Below are 15,990 nucleotides of genomic sequence, written 5' to 3'. Positions count from 1 at the left end.
ATTATTTAGTCTGAATTACTCTGACTAATCACTTCTCTTTGTTTTTCACTTAATTTGCCAATGCATGCAAGGTCTGAGGACAAGTACACTTAGAGTTTCGATGATCCAATTTGGATGTCTTCTTTGGTCAAATTCTCTGTGTAATTACTCAACTGTCCAACTCCTTTTGGCTTGCATATACTGCCTTTGCACTCCTCCGGGTTTCAATTATCATGCTGGAAATCTCTCTGTAGGTTTTTTTCTCACTGATAATATAAGGCAAAACATATCTATTAGTGTATGAAGACTTGTTTAGAGAGCTTTTAGACCAAACCTACCTCTTATTTAAAGTCTGTCTTAATTCTCCAAATCAATATTAAGTTTTTCATTTTATGACAGCCTAGGTTTGTGTTCCAGAATGAAGACCACCCTCCCCTGACAAATAGAACTTCTCTGTTCTTGTTTGGTTGAATGAGATATGCAAGCTGAGTGCAGCTAGTAGACAGAAGCATTCCTCCCTACTAGAGAGGGAACTTTCTTTTTTTTTTTTTTTTTAAACATCTTTATTGGGGTATAATTGCTTTACAATGGTGTGTTAGTTTCTGCTTTATAACAAAGTGAATCAGCTATACATATACATATGTTCCCATATGTCTTCCCTCTTGCGTCTCCCTCCCTCCCACTCTCCCCATCCCACCCTTCCAGGCTGTCACAAAGCACCGAGCTAATATGCCTGTGCCTTGCGGCTGCTTCCCCCCAGCTATCTACCTTACTACGTTTGTTAGTGTGTATATGTCCATGACTCTCTCTCGCCCTGTCAAAACTCACCTCTCCCCCTCCCCATACCCTCAAGTCCGTTCTCCAGTAGGTCTGCGTCTTTATTCCTATCTTACCCCTAGGTTCTTCATGACATTTTTTTTCCCTTAAATTCCATATATATGTGTTAGCATACGGTATTTGTCTTTTTCTTTCTGACTTACTTCACTCTGTATGACAGACTCTAGGTCTATCCATCTCATTACAAATAGCTCAATTTCACTTCTTTTAAGGCTGAGTAATATTCCATTGTGTATATGTGCCACATCTTCTTTTATCCATTCATCCGATGATGGGCGCTTAGGTTGTTTCCATGTCCTGGCTATTGTAAATAGAGCTGCAATGAACATTTTGGTACATGACTCTTTTTGAATTTTGGTTTTCTCAGGGTATATGCCAAGTATGTGGGATTGCTGGGTCATATGGTAATTCTATTTGTAGTTTTTTAAGGAACCTCCATACTGTTCTCCACAGTGGCTGAAACCAATTCACATTCCCACCAGCAGTGCAAGAGTGTCCCCTTTTCTCCACAACCCTCTCCAGCATTTATTGTTTCTAGATTTTTTGATGATGGCCATTCTGACTGGTGTGAGATGATATCTCATTGTAGTTTTGATTTGCATTTCTCTAATGATTAATGATGTTGAGCATTCCTTCATGTGTTTGTTGGCATTCTGTATATCTTCTTTGGAGAAATGTCTATTTAGGTCTTCTGCCCATTTTTGGATGGGGTTGTTTGTTTTTTTGTTATTGAGCTGCATGAGCTGCTTGTAAATTTGGAGATTAATCCTTTGTCAGTTGCTTCATTTGCAAATGTTTTCTCCCATTCTGAGGGTTGTCTTTTGGTCTTGGTTATGGTTTCCTTTGCTGTGCAAAAGCTTTGAAGTTTCATTAGGTCCCATTTGTTTATTTTTGTTTTTATTTCCATTACTCTAGGAGGTGGGTCAGAAAGGATCTTGCTGTGATTTATGTCATAGAGTGTTCTTCCTATGTTTTCTTCTAAGAGTTTGATAGTTTCTGGCCTTACATTTAGGTCTTTAACCCATTTTGAGCTTATTTTTGTGTATGGTGTTAGGGAGTGATCTAATCTCATACTTTTACATGTACCTGTCCAGTTTTCCCAGCACCATTTATTGAAGAGGCTGTCCTTTCTCCACTGTACATTCCTGCCTCCTTTATCAAAGATAAGGTGTCCATATGTGCGTGGGGATTATCTCTGGGCTTTTCTATCCTGTTCCACTGATCTATCTTTCTGTTTTTGTGCCAGTACCATACTGTCTTGATTACTGTTGCTTTGTAATATAGTCTGAAGTCAGGGAGCCTTATTCCTCCAGCTCCTTTTTTCGTTCTCAAGATTGCTTTGGCTATTCGGGGTCTTTTGTGTTTCCATACAAATTGCGAAATTTTTTGTTCTAGTTCTGTGAAAAATGCCAGTGGTAGATTGATAGGGATTGCATTGAATCTGTAGATTGCTTTGGGTAGTAGAGTCATTTTCACAATGTTGATTCTTCCCATCCAAGAACATGGTATATCTCTCCATCTATTTGTATCATCTTTAATTCTTTCATCAGTGTCTTATAATTTTCTGCATACAGGTCTTTCGTATCCTTAGGTAGGTTTATTCCTAGATATTTTATTCTTTTTGTTGCAATGGTAAATGGGAGTGTTTTCTTGATTTCACTTTCAGATTTTTCATCATTAGTATATAGGAATGCCAGAGATTTCTGTGCATTAATTTTGTATCCTGCTACTTTACCAAATTCATTGATTAGCCCTAGTAGTTTTCTGGTAGCATCTTTAGCATTCTCTATGTATAGTATCATGTCATCTGCAAACAGTGACAGCTTTACTTCTTCTTTTCCGATTTGGATTCCTTTTATTTCCTTTTCTTCTCTGATTGCTGTGGCTAAAACTTCCAAAACTATGTTGAATAAGAGTGGTGAGAGTGGGCAACCTTGTCTTGTTCCTGATCTTAGTGGAAATGCTTTCAGTTTTCACCATTGAGGATGATGTTTGCTGTGGGCTTGTCATATATGGCTTTTATTATGTTTAGGAAAGTTCCCTCTATGCCTACTTTCTGGAGGGTTTTTATCATAAAATGGGTGTTGAATTTTGTCGAAAGCTTTCTCTGCATCTATTGAGATGATCATATGGTTTTTCTCCTTCAATTTGTTAATATGGTTTATCACATTGATAGATTTGCGTATATTGAAGAATCCTTGCATTCCTGGAATAAACCCCACTTGATCATGGTGTATGATCCTTTTAATGTGCTGTTGGATTCTGTTTGCTAGTATTTTGTTGAGGATTTTTGCATCTATGTTCATCAGTGATATTGGCCTGTAGTTTTCTTTCTTTGTGACATCCTTGTCTGGTTTTGGTATCAAGGTGATGGTGGCTTCGTAGAAGGAATTTGGGAGTGTTCCTCCCTCTGCTATATTTTGGAAGAGTTTGAGAAGGATAGGTGTTAGCTCTTCTCTAAACGTTTGATAGAATTCACCTGTGAAGCCATCTGGTCCTGGGCTTTTGTTTGTTGGAAGGTTTTTAATCACAGTTTCAATTCAGTGCTTGTGATTGGTCTGTTCATATTTTCTATTTCTTCCTGATTCAGTCTTGGCAGGTTGCGCATTTCTAAGAATTTGTCCATTTCTTCCAGATTGTCCATTTTATTGGCATAGAGCTGCTTGTAGTAATCTCTCATGACTTTTTTTATTTCTGCAGTGTCAGTTGTTACTTCTCCTTTTTCATTTCTAATTCTATTGATTTGAGTCTTCTCCCTTTTTTTCTTGATGAGTCTGGCTAGTGGTTTATCTATTTTGTTTATCTTCTCAAAGAACCAGCTTTTAGTTTTATTGATCTTTGCTATTGTTTCCTTCATTTCTTTTTCATTTATTTCTGATCTGATTTTTATGATTTCTTTCCTTCTGCTAGCTTTGGGGTTTTTTTTGTTCTTCTTTCTCTAATTGCTTGAGGTGCAAGGTTAGGTTGTTTATTCGAGATGTTTCCTGCTTCTTAAGGTGGGCTAGTATTGCTATAAACTTCCCCCTTAGAACTGCTTTTGCTGCATCCCATAGGTTTTGGGTCGTTGTGTCTCCATTGTCATTTGTTTCTAGGTATTTTTTTATTTCCTCTTTGATTTCTTCAGTGATCACTTCATTATTAAGTAGTGTATTGTTTAGCCTCCATGTGTTTGTATATTTTACAGATCTTTTCCTGTAATTGATATCTAGTCTCATGGCGTTGTGGTCGGAAAAGATACTTGATACAATTTCAGTTTTCTTAAATTTACCAAGGCTTGATTTGTGACCCAAGATATGATCTATCCTGGAGAATGTTCCATGAGCACTTGAGAAAAATGTGTATTCTGTTGTTTTTGGATGGAGTGTCCTATAAATATCAATTAAGTCCATCTTGTTTAATGTATCATTTAAAGCTTGTGTTTCCTTATTTATTTTCATTTTGGATGATCTGTCCATGGGTGAAAGTGGGGTGTTAAAGTCCCCTACTATGAATGTGTTACTGTTGATCTCCCCTTTTATGGTTGTTAGTATTTGCCTTATGTATTGAGGTGCTCCTATGTTGGGTGCATAAATATTTACAATTGTTATATCTTCTTCTTGGATCGATCCCTTGATCATTATGTAGTGTCCTTCTTTGTCCCTTTTAATAGTCCTTATTTTAAAGTCTATTTTGTCTGATATGAGAATTGCTACTCCAGCTTTCTTTTGGTTTCCATTTGCATGGAATATCTTTTTCCATCCCCTTACTTTCAGTCTGTATGTGTCTCTAGTTCTGAAGTGGGTCTCTTGTAGACAGCATATATAAGGGTCTTGTTTTTGTATCCATTCAGCCAATCTGTGTCTTTTGGTGGGAGCATTTAGTCCATTTACATTTAAGGTAATTATCGATATGTATGTTCCTATTTCCATTTTATATATTGTTTTGGGTTCGCTACTATAGGTCATTTCCTTCTCTTGTGTTTCGTGTCTAGAGAAGTTCCTTTAGCATTTGTTGTAAAGCTGGTTTGGTGGTGCTGAACTCTCTCAGCTTTTGCTTGTCTGTAAAGGTTTTAATTTCTCCATCAAATGTGAATGAGATCCTTGCTGGGTAGAGTAGTCTTGGTTGTAGGCTATTCTCCTTCATCACTTTCAGTATGTCCTGCCACTCCCTTCTGGCTTGTAGGGTTTCTGCTGAGAGATCAGCTGTTAACCTTATGGGGATTCCCTTGTGTGTTATTTGTTGTTTTTCCCTTGCTGCTTTTAATATGCTTTCTTTGTATTTAATTTTTGACAGTTTGATTAATATGTGTCTTGGCGTGTTTCTCCTTGTATTTATCCTGTATGGGACCCTCTGTGCTTCCTGGACTTGATTAACTATTTCCTTTCCCATATTAGGGAAGTTTTCAACTATAATCTCTTCAAATATTTTCTCAGTCCCTTTCTTTCTTTCTTCTTCTTCTGGAACCCCTATAATTCGAATGTTGGTGCGTTTCATGTTGTCCCAGAGGTCTCTGAGACTGTCCTCAGTTCTTTTCATTCTTTTTTCTTTATTCTGCTCTGCAGTAGTTATTTCCACTACTTTATCTTCCAGGTCACTTATCCGTTCTTCTGCCTCAGTTATTCTGCTATTGATCCTATCTAGAGTGATTTTAATTTCATTTATTGCATTGTTCATCGTTGCTTGTTTCATCTTTAGTTCTTGTAGGTCCTTGTTAACTGTTTCTTGCATTTTGTCCATTCTGCTTCCAAGATTTCGGATCATCCTTACTATCATTATTCTGAATTCTTTTTCAGGTAGATTGCCTATTTCCTCTTCATTTGTTAGGTCTGGTGGGTTTTTATCTTGCTCCTTCATCTGCTGTGTGTTTTTCTGTCTTCTCATTTTGCTTATCTTACTGTGTTTGGGGTCTCCTTTTTGCAGGCTGCACTTTCGTAGTTCCCATTGTTTTTGATGTCTGTCTCCAGTGGCTAAGGTTGTTTCAGTGGGTTGTGTAGGCTTCCTGGTGGAGGGGACTAGTGCCTGTGTTGTGCTGGATGAGGCTGGATCTTGTCTCTCTAGTGGGCAGGTTCATGTCTGGTGGTGTGTTTTGGGGTGTCTGTGGCCTTATTATGATTTTAGGCAGCCTCTCTGCTAATGGGTGGGGTTGTGTTCCTGTTTTGCTAGTTGTTTGGCATAGGTTGTCCAGCACTGTGGCTTGCTGGTCGTTGAGTGAAGCTGGGTGCTGGTGTTAAGATGGAGGTCTCTGGGATATTTCCACCGTTTAATATTATGTGGAGCTGGGAGGTCTCTTGTTGACCAGTGTCCTGAAGTTGGCTCTCCTACCTCAGAGGCAGAGCCCTGACTCCTGGCTGGAGCACCAAGAGCCTTTCATCCACACAGCTCAGAATAAAAGGGAGAAAAAGTAGGGAGAATTAGTAGAAGTATGAGTAAAGAAAGAAGGAAAGGAGGAAAGGAAGGAAGGAAGAAAGAAGCAAAGAAGGAAAGAAAGGAGGGAGGGAGGGAGGGAGGGAGGGAGGAAGGAAGGAAGGAGGGAAAGAAGGAAAAAAGACAGAAAGAAAGATGATACAGTAAAAATAAAATAAAGTATAATATAGTTATTGAATTAAAAAATATTTAGAAAAAAAAAAAAAAGGGACAGATAGAACCTTAGGACAAATGTTGGAAGCAAAGCTATACAGAGAAAATCTTACACAGAAGCATACACATACACCTTCACAAAAAGAGGTAAAGGGGGAAAAATCATAAATCCTGCTCCCTGAGACCACCTCCTCAATTTGGGGTGATTCGTTGTCTAAAGGAGGGAAGGAAGGAAGGAAAGAAAGAAAGAACGAAGGTAAAGTATGATAAAGTTATTACAATTAAACTTAATTATTAAGAAAAAGAATTTAAAAAAAAAAAGTTATGGACGGATAGAGCCCTAGGACAAATGGTGGAAGCAAGAGTATACAGACAGGATCTCACACAGAAGCATACACGTACACATTCACAAAAAGAGGAAAAGGGAAAAAAAATCATAGATCTCGCTCCTAAATTCCACCTCTTCAATTTGGGATCATTCCTTGTCTATTCAGGTATTCCACAGATGCAGGGTATATCAAGTTGATTGTGGAGCTTTAATCCGCTGCTTCTGTGGCTGCTGGGAGAGATTTCCCTTTCTCTTCTTTGTTCTCACAGCTCACAGGAGCTCAGCTTTGGATTTGGCCCTGCCTCTGCGTGTAGGTCGCTGGAGGGCGTCTGTTTTTTCGCTCAGACAGGACGGGGTTAAAGGAGCAGCTGATTCGGGGCCTCCGGCTCACTCAGGCCCGGGGTTGGGGGATGGGGGTAGGAGGGGCACTACGTGCGGGGCGGGCCTGCGGCTGCAGAGGCAGCCTGACATTGTGGCAGAGGCCGGCGTGATGTTGCACCAGCCTGAGACCCGCCGTGCGTACTCCCGGGGAAGTTGTCCCTGGATCCCGGGAACCTGGCAGTGGCGGGCTGCACAGGCTCCGCGGAAGAGGGGTGTGGAGAGTGACCTGTGCTCGCACACAGGCCCCTTGGTGGCGGCAGCAGCAGCCTTAGCGTCTCCCGCCCGTCTCTGGGGTCCGCGGTTTTAGCCGCGGCTCGCGCCCGTCTCTGGGGTTTGCGCTTTTAGCCGCGGCTCGCGCCCGTCTCTGGAGTTCCTTTAAGCAGCGCTCTTAAACCCCTCTCCTCGCGCACCAGGAAACAAAGAGGGAAGAAAAAGTCTCTTGCCTCTTCGGCAGGTGCAGGCTTTTCCCCGAACTCCCTCCCGGCTAGTCGTGGTGCACTAACCCCTTCAGGCTATGTTCAAGCCGCCAACCCCAGTCCTCTCCCTGAGCTCCGTCCAAAACCAAAACCCGAGCCTCAGCTCGCAGCCCCGCCCGCCCCGGCGGGTGAGCAGACAAGCCACTCGGGCTGGTGAGTGCCGGTCAGCACCGATCGTCTGTGCAGGAATCTCCCCGCTTTGCCCTCCGCACCCGTCGCTGTGCACTACTCCGCGGTCCCGAAACTCCCCCCTCTGCCTCCCGCAGTCTCCGCCCGCGGAGGGGCTTCCTAGTGTGTGGAAACTTTTCCTCCTTCACAGCTCCCTCCCACTGGTGCAGGTGCCGTCCTTATTCTTTTGTCTCTGTTTTTTCTTTTGCCCTACCCAGTTACGTGGGGAGTTTCTTGCCTTTTGGGAGGTCTGAGGTCTTCTGCCAGCCTTCAGTAGGAGTTCTGTAGGAGTTGTTCCACGTGTGGATGTATTTCTGGTGTATCCGTGGGGAGGAAGGCGATCTCCGCGTCTTACTCTTCCGCCATCTTCCTAGAGAGGGAACTTTCTAGAGGGTATGGAAGATAAGTTTTAAGAGAAAGTCACATTGTTTGAATAACTGTGAGAAAAGAGACATTGAAAGGTTTTATGAAATATTTGTTTCTTCCCCACCAGACTGTAGGTAAAACATCCATTTCTCCTGAATTGCCACAGTCTTGGAGCTATCATAGTGTTGAAGCACTGAACCCTGGTGCAGTGTGAGCCCCTTGTAGATTAGAGGTTGCCATTTTGAGAGGTGGTGATAACCAGGTTGCATATAGAATGGATTTAGCTCTGCTCTGGGTCATTGTATTCTCCTCCATAGGTCTCACTAAAAGCACATATTTTATCCATCTTTATAGCTCCATTGTGCTTGGCACACTTCTTTTCAAAATTGTAAATATCCAGTGGATTTCTGGCAAAAATAAATGTCCTAACAAAGACACCATTCTCTGTATATCAACTTCAGTTATATGGAGATAATAGAATTTTCTTTCTAGGTTGAGTTCTACATGCAGTAAGTGCTCATTAAAAGTGACTTTAAAAAAGTTGCTCTATTTATAGGTCTTTGATTACCTATAAGAGGCTTCAACACCTGTCTCCTTTGCCAGTGTCACTATGAAAGCCACACAGATCAGTTACTGCACAATTCCAGGTGACATTATTCTCAAAGACCATGAGATAAGGAGTGTTCCCTGGAGTAACCACTCACCCTATAACATGCTATCCCTGTACTCCAGGAAGTAAATGACAATGGGAAGTTATTGAAAAGTAATAGCCTCAACTTCCCAGTTTCTTAATGTAAGGCATCCTTGTGATTCCCTTGCAGCTTCCTTAATGTATAGGATTTCCTGTTCCTTTTCAAGATGTTTCATCTATACATAAGATCCTAGAACTGTTGTCTCTGAAACAAGGCATTTGCAAGGTAGCAGATACACATGACTATCCAGAGAGATACAGAAAATAGAACCTCTCTTTGTAAGCATTTCAGTTGACAAAACGAAAGAAAATAAGCTTTGCAAATATTTATCATACAAATTGACACTTGTTCCCTCAGTCTGTCCATACAACAGATAGTCACATGTCATCTAGATTAGGTGGTGTGTCCCAAGGGGAAAATGGAACTTCTGCAGCTCAGCAGGGATGATGGAGACAACCTCAGTGTTTTACCACCTTGCATCATACTATGATCAATTATGGTTTACATCTATCTGGTTGTGTGAATTTATGATTTTACTTTTGATATTAATTAAACGAAATTTCACAAATGGATGAAAGACTTAAGATGATTCCAGAAAAGTACCTGCACACTGAACATAGTATCAATGATGAACACACAAATTGAAATCTCCATGCCTAGTACCTGCTCTTCTTGAGGTATGTACAAAGGCATGATAGGAAGGGGCTAATCGAATATTATTTAAACAAATTCAAACTTTAAAATTATCAATGACTATTTAAAATATGTGTTTATTTCTCATATCATGAACAAAGAACATACTCTCAGCCTACCTTGTTCCTTGAGAGGCTAACAACTGATCAAAAATGCATGAAAATGAGTCATCTATAACATGAAATCAAACCTCGATAATTCATCAGCAACATTTTAAATAAACTGCCTTACAAAATTTCTTTCAAAATATTTGTAAATAATAAATGAATAAATACATACAAATAAATATGAAAATATTAGAACAGCATGCTCAGAAACGCCTTAAAATACTTTATTTTGCTTTCAAACCAATCTCTTAAGTTCTCTTTCCCTTATGTGTGATAAGGCATTTTTAACAAATATTACCTGAACTACTTTTAATCCAGGTTGCCCCCTCTATAATAATGTTGTTATGACTTTTAAATCTTGCACATTAAGGACTTTCATTAAAGTGAGTTCAGGTTAGCATTTTTTAACCTACTCTAAAATGTTAACATAAGCCACAGTGGGCTACCAGCTCAATAATCTTCCAATTGTCCCATGATCAAAATGGCCCATTGAGGTTCTATTTGTTCCAGTATTTTGATTAAATATGTATTTGTGTGGTTTATAAAAACATTTAGTTATTTACCTAAGAGGCCTGAACAGCTGGTCTACTAGGTAAAGACATTAGGAGACAGTTGAATGTTAGACACATTCAATTTAAATACATTGTTTTTAATGAAAATAATAAAAAGGCAAAAGTCTCTTACCTTTAGGTCTATTCTCCTCTATCATGTAAACATAGATTGTAGACACATGCTCTGCATGTTAAAGTCTGTTTAAAGACATACCTGCAGAAAATCAGATTTGCTCGTGCTGTGGGTTAGTGACTATGTCCAAAATATAAGATTTCAATGGTATTTAATTATTTATTCTTCTTTTCTTTTAATATCAAAAGTAGTTAGACCACACTATGGAGTCATTTCAAAATTAAAGACCCTACAGTTTTTAGTTCAGTATGTTTAATTACTTTTTAAAATATGTACTGATGAAACTAGGACAATCTAATGACAAATATGAATTTTATATACTTAATATGTTTAGCCAAGATATTCACTGTAGATATTTATTCCCCCCAGCCATTACTTTTCAAACTGCTGAAATAATTTAGATTTCTATGTTAATACATACACACGCCTATACACAAACTTAACACTGCATATTCTAAAGACATTATGTTGAATCAATCCTGGAATACCCTCAAAAGAAAACCAGGAGGAGCCAGTCTTGTGAACAAAGTATTCCTTCAGCACCTAAGAAAGCTATAACCATGCTAAGAATTCTTTACTTATGCTGAAAAAATAATAATAAATGGGTATATAATGGACTGGGTTTAAAGAACTCTGATTTTATGCTCCTTTAGAAGCATAATGAATATTTTATATATTTCATCTCCTTAAATGTAAACTTCTTGCAGACAATGACAACACGTTTAGCTCATTCTGAACATTTTATTGATCAAGGACATAGGTTCTACAAACCTCATATAGTCTATGCATTTAAAAGTTATAAATTAGGAATAAATTGTTATATCTTACCTAGACAAATGTACTTTCATGACAACCTGGAATGGTAAATAGAATTTAAAATTCTCAGACTCCTCAGAGCTCTGTTTGAACATGGGGGTGTGGGGAAAGTGGCTTTGGCCTGAGATCTCACCTCACCTGCCTTTCTTCCCATCCCTGTTTAGTTGCATACTGTAAGGGAGTCCCAGATCTGCATGCCTCACCTCTTAGAAACTTTCCCCCTACATACTCCTTGGCTGCCCTTCATGTCTAAGGATTTGCACACCCAATATACAATCCAGCCTCTGGAACAGACCTGGGAAAAGGCCCTAGAAGTCACTAGAAGTAAACCATTTATAAAGGGAATTCCAACGTCTCTAGAATCCAGAGCAGATTCTGGAAGGGAGTGCACACTCCTTGTTGGTATGTCCCTTTAGTCCCAGGGATCCCCTGTCCTCGCTCAGATTTAAGGTCTTTACTGTACATTTGTATCCCTCATGGTCTTGCAAAGTACTGTTTGGTAAATATTGACTGATTGAAGGTTATTTGATTAATGTTAAGTGAAATTTATAGTTTATTTACTCACCATAACCATCACTCTGGAAAATGAAATCCATGAGATAAATATTGTATTGATTAACTTCTCCACAACCACAATCATCAAATAAAATGAGTAATCTACTCTCTTTTATTGTCACATGTTAGCCTAAAATCGTGGTTTCCTTTTAGAACAGACTTGAAATTTTTATGCAGTAAATATAAGAAGTAACTCAACATCTCCCAAGTTTCAAGTTTATATCAAGCTAGACTGTTTGCAAACTTTCAAATACTGGTAATACTGCTTGGTTATTTAGATGACCAGGAAAATGAGAAAGGCCTCCATCACTTAGTGTCTCATAGTTTATTTGAAGTAGCTGATATCATGTGGATGGTAATGCCACTGCTTTTACATTTCTTTATAAACATGACTCCTAAGGTAATATAATTGTCTTTAAATTTAAAAAGTTACTGAATTTCATCATGTTTTTCTAAAAAGAAAGAAAAAACAAATTTCCAACTTGATCATCTCTTCTCTCTGTTTGGTCTAGCAGCTGCCTTGGACATTTTGCAAAAACATTTTTGAAAATATGATTTACAATTTTAGACACTAGATCTTTCCTATAAGAATTAAAAACGCTTTTTGAAACTGATTCTCTGTGCTCCAGCTTTTACTCAAACTTGGTCAAAGCCCAGGAAGAGAGAGATGTGTGAAAAACTCAAACTCCTCTACTGAAAAGTTAAAATGCATCATTCAAACAGCAAAAGTCTGTCGAGTTGAATGTAATGTCTTTAAATCAATGGTTGCATTTTAATGTTTCATATGATTAGCATATTATTGTTATGTCATGGATAAATAATTAAAACTTAATATCCATTTCTAGGAATTCCAAACAATTAGTAACCTTATGCATGGTAGATTCTATTTCTGTTTATATTTGTATTTCTAAGCCTGGTACTAAGGCACAGGACAAATCAATAAACCTCTAGCACAGACGGTGGCAGGCCTAAAAGATATCACATAGGGAACTGCAGTATCATCATAAGTAATTCACACAGAATAGGAACTAGTAAAATGGATGGAAATAAAACACAAATACATGAAATGAGAGGAAAAATAATATTTAATTGTTGCTGCAAGTCAACTAAGTTATATTAGTTTTTCACTATAATAAGCTCTTAGGCTTCAAGAAGAACCATGGCATATTTCTATCTAACAAAGAGACCCAATATAACAACATTTAAGTAAAAACTCAAATCTTGATTATGTGTTAGTGAATCAATATTCTGCTTGAGTTTCATACCTGTGTAGAATAGAAAATTTGTATGAATTTGAAATTATTTAAATATTCTAATGGCTCTATTACTGTTATAATATCTTTCTTCCACATAGGTTTTTTCATTGTTGTTTTGTTTTGTTTTGTTTTTTTAAGATGTTGAAATAAGAGCATGTATAAATTTGATGCATTTTTTTTCTATTTTTCTCCACTAAAAAATATGAACAACATTTATTTCACACATAGCTCTGTTGAAGTGTTCTAGATGATGTGCAAGTTATTGATACAATTTCCTAAGGTTGAAAAAAAAAATCACTCCTACACCTTTAAAAAATGTCTAAATGCTGTTGGTTTTCAATTTCTTATTGGTACATGTTAATTCTCCCTTGTTTAATGTGACTTTTTAATGCAGCTTACTCTCCTTAACATCCTCTGCAACATTATAATAATTAAAGGGTTTCATACAATCCCTGACATCTGAAAGAGACATTTCTTTCTTTCTTTTCCCCAACAGCTCAAGAAGCTCAAGCATTTGACCATGTTCACACATTTCCCCTAGGGATGCTGCAAGAAACAGGAGGATGAGACGGTTTTATCTTTTGTTGCCTGTAAGTGTGGCAGATCCCTTTCTGGCAAAGAAAATGAGTGGAAAGATAAGTGAAATGTCAGGATAACTCACTGCTTAACTCAGGTCATCTGTTGAGAAAGAGAGAGACAGAGACAGAGACAGAAACATAACACAAACCTCTTTCCTGAGGTTTATATAAAACCTTATATAGTTAGTCCAATACATAATTAAAGCTGTTAGTGGTATGCATTTCCTGCATATGAATGAAACAACTCATAACCTTAATTGACTTCTATAGGGAATACATTATACAGTTTTCCAGGTCATAGAGAGTTTACTTGATGGTGCTGACAGTGCACTTTGCTTGACCTGGAATCAAGAATATCTCTTTGTCTGCCTTTTGACTGACCCACAAATAAGTCAGTGATCCCTCACCTAGATGCTGTGATATGGCTTCAAAAGAGGGCAGGACATGCAACACTGTACTCCAGCTCACATCCATTATTATGAACCTCTTCTTTCCAACCAAAAGACCTCAATTTAAAAGGTTATCTCCTGAGATGCTTCTCAAAGTATCCTTTCCTCAACACTCATTCCAGGAAATGCTAACTTAGCAGAGGTTCTAAATAATTTGGTCATTCTCTGTATACAATTTTTATTTTATATATATGATGTTCTAAGAAAATTAAGCACTCGGTTCCATTTTTATACATAAGAGGTAAAGAATGGAGTGTCATTTGTGATCCTGGGGATAGGTAAATTATGTAGAGACCTTGAGATGGGATTCCTAGCTTATCAAAGTTCTTACGGACACAAATTTCTCTACCCACTGACATCAAAAGTAAATATGGTTAAACTTTGGATTGTGGCACTATTTGGAGAAGACAACTTCTGCTAAAATGTAATCCTGCTACTTAGCAATTAACTTGTTACTGCCTTTAGCATACATGAGGAAATTAAAATGGATATGTTAAAAAATATGGATATTTATCTAGAATGCCCAACAAAAAGAAGGAAGCTGAGTCTGCCTACCCCAGACTGGATCTATTGAGAGACCCACAATATGCCAACCAGAGTACAGAAGAAGATGTTCAGGTGGACAGAATTGGTAGGAGGTGGGGTGATAGAAGAAGGAATAGCATCTCAGAGCAGAGGGGAACAATCTTGCTCTTTCTAGGGGAGTGAAGGTTATTTAGCTTCCCAAGGGTTCTGGCCTTGGAAGAAGTGACCTCAGTGTAGGTCCCATAATTGTGGTGAGTCATTGGGACATGATTGCTCTGAGGGATCTGCCTTTCCTAAGAGTGAGCACCATGGAGGCACCAACTATAATAGAAGTACCAGGGCACCAGCAGCAATGGCATCAGCACACAAAGCTCATGGAGATGAGGCATTCAGTGGTGTGTATGTAAAAGTCAAAGAAGGCTGGGAGAAAAGTGTTGAGTGTCCCTGCACACTCAGTGTTCTGTTGGAGAACAAATGGAATCTAGAATAGACAGAGCTAAGACTTTAGAAATTGTGTCAAGTTGGATCTCTCCATATAAAAAAAATAACTTCAAAAAGGGACTTGCATACATCAATATACAAGGAATAGAGGACAAAATTCCTCTCCTGTTAAAGTTCACATTCTAATAGATGAGACAGGCACAAACAAAACACAAGCAAACCCCCAAATAGTAAAAAAAAAAAAAAAAAAAAAAAAAAAAAGGAGCTGCAGATTGAAGAAAAAAGGGGGGGGATATAGAGAATAATAAAAATGTTATTTTAGATGGGATTGTTCAGAAAGTTTTCACTGAGGAGGAGACAGGTATGTTAAGAACCAAAGAATGGTAAACACAAGGAAAGAACTTCTGAGCCCCTGAGTTAGGAAAGAGCTTGACACAGTCAGGAATAGAAAAAGAAACAGTAAAATGGTAGCAAGGGAGAGGGACAATGCTTCAGGCAGGGTTGGTGGGAGATACAGGATGACAGCACTGGGAAGAGGTTTGGAGTCACACTAACCACGAAGTCACTGCAGGTGTGAAAGGGGCATGGCAAGATAAAATATACATTTACAAATAAACCCTTTTGTGAGAACCAAGGGCAGAGAAAGGAAGGGGGAGGTTGGGTGATCTAAAGCTATTGTTGTCATCCATTGGAGATGTCCAGAATGAAAGTTGGGGAAGTATGGAAGTGATCCACATGCTTTGAAGAGGTAGTTTTTGTTGTCACTGTAATTTATCCACACACTCATTCATTCAAGAAGATATATTAATATTATTCAAAGCATTGAACCAGGTGCTGTGAGGGCATGAAGGTCAGTAATATACACTTAGAACCTAGACTACACCTGGAGAGAGAGTGTGCCTGGCTCCAGCACCATACCTGGGCTTCACAGTCAGGTGGTACTGGGTTCCACATTACTCTGGCTAGTAACTGGGCTTGGGCAATTTTCTTAATTTCATTTCCCTCCTTTCTAGAAGTAAGGACCCAAGGACCTTAATTCATTGCACTTTGGGAAACTTAATGTGGTATACTTGAAAGAAGAGTGATGAACACATAGTTCTCAA

The sequence above is a fragment of the Phocoena sinus genome, chromosome 14, assembly GCF_008692025.1.
Source record: "Phocoena sinus isolate mPhoSin1 chromosome 14, mPhoSin1.pri, whole genome shotgun sequence".
Classification (NCBI taxonomy): domain Eukaryota; kingdom Metazoa; phylum Chordata; class Mammalia; order Artiodactyla; family Phocoenidae; genus Phocoena; species Phocoena sinus.
Note: the sequence above shows the minus strand (reverse complement) of the source record.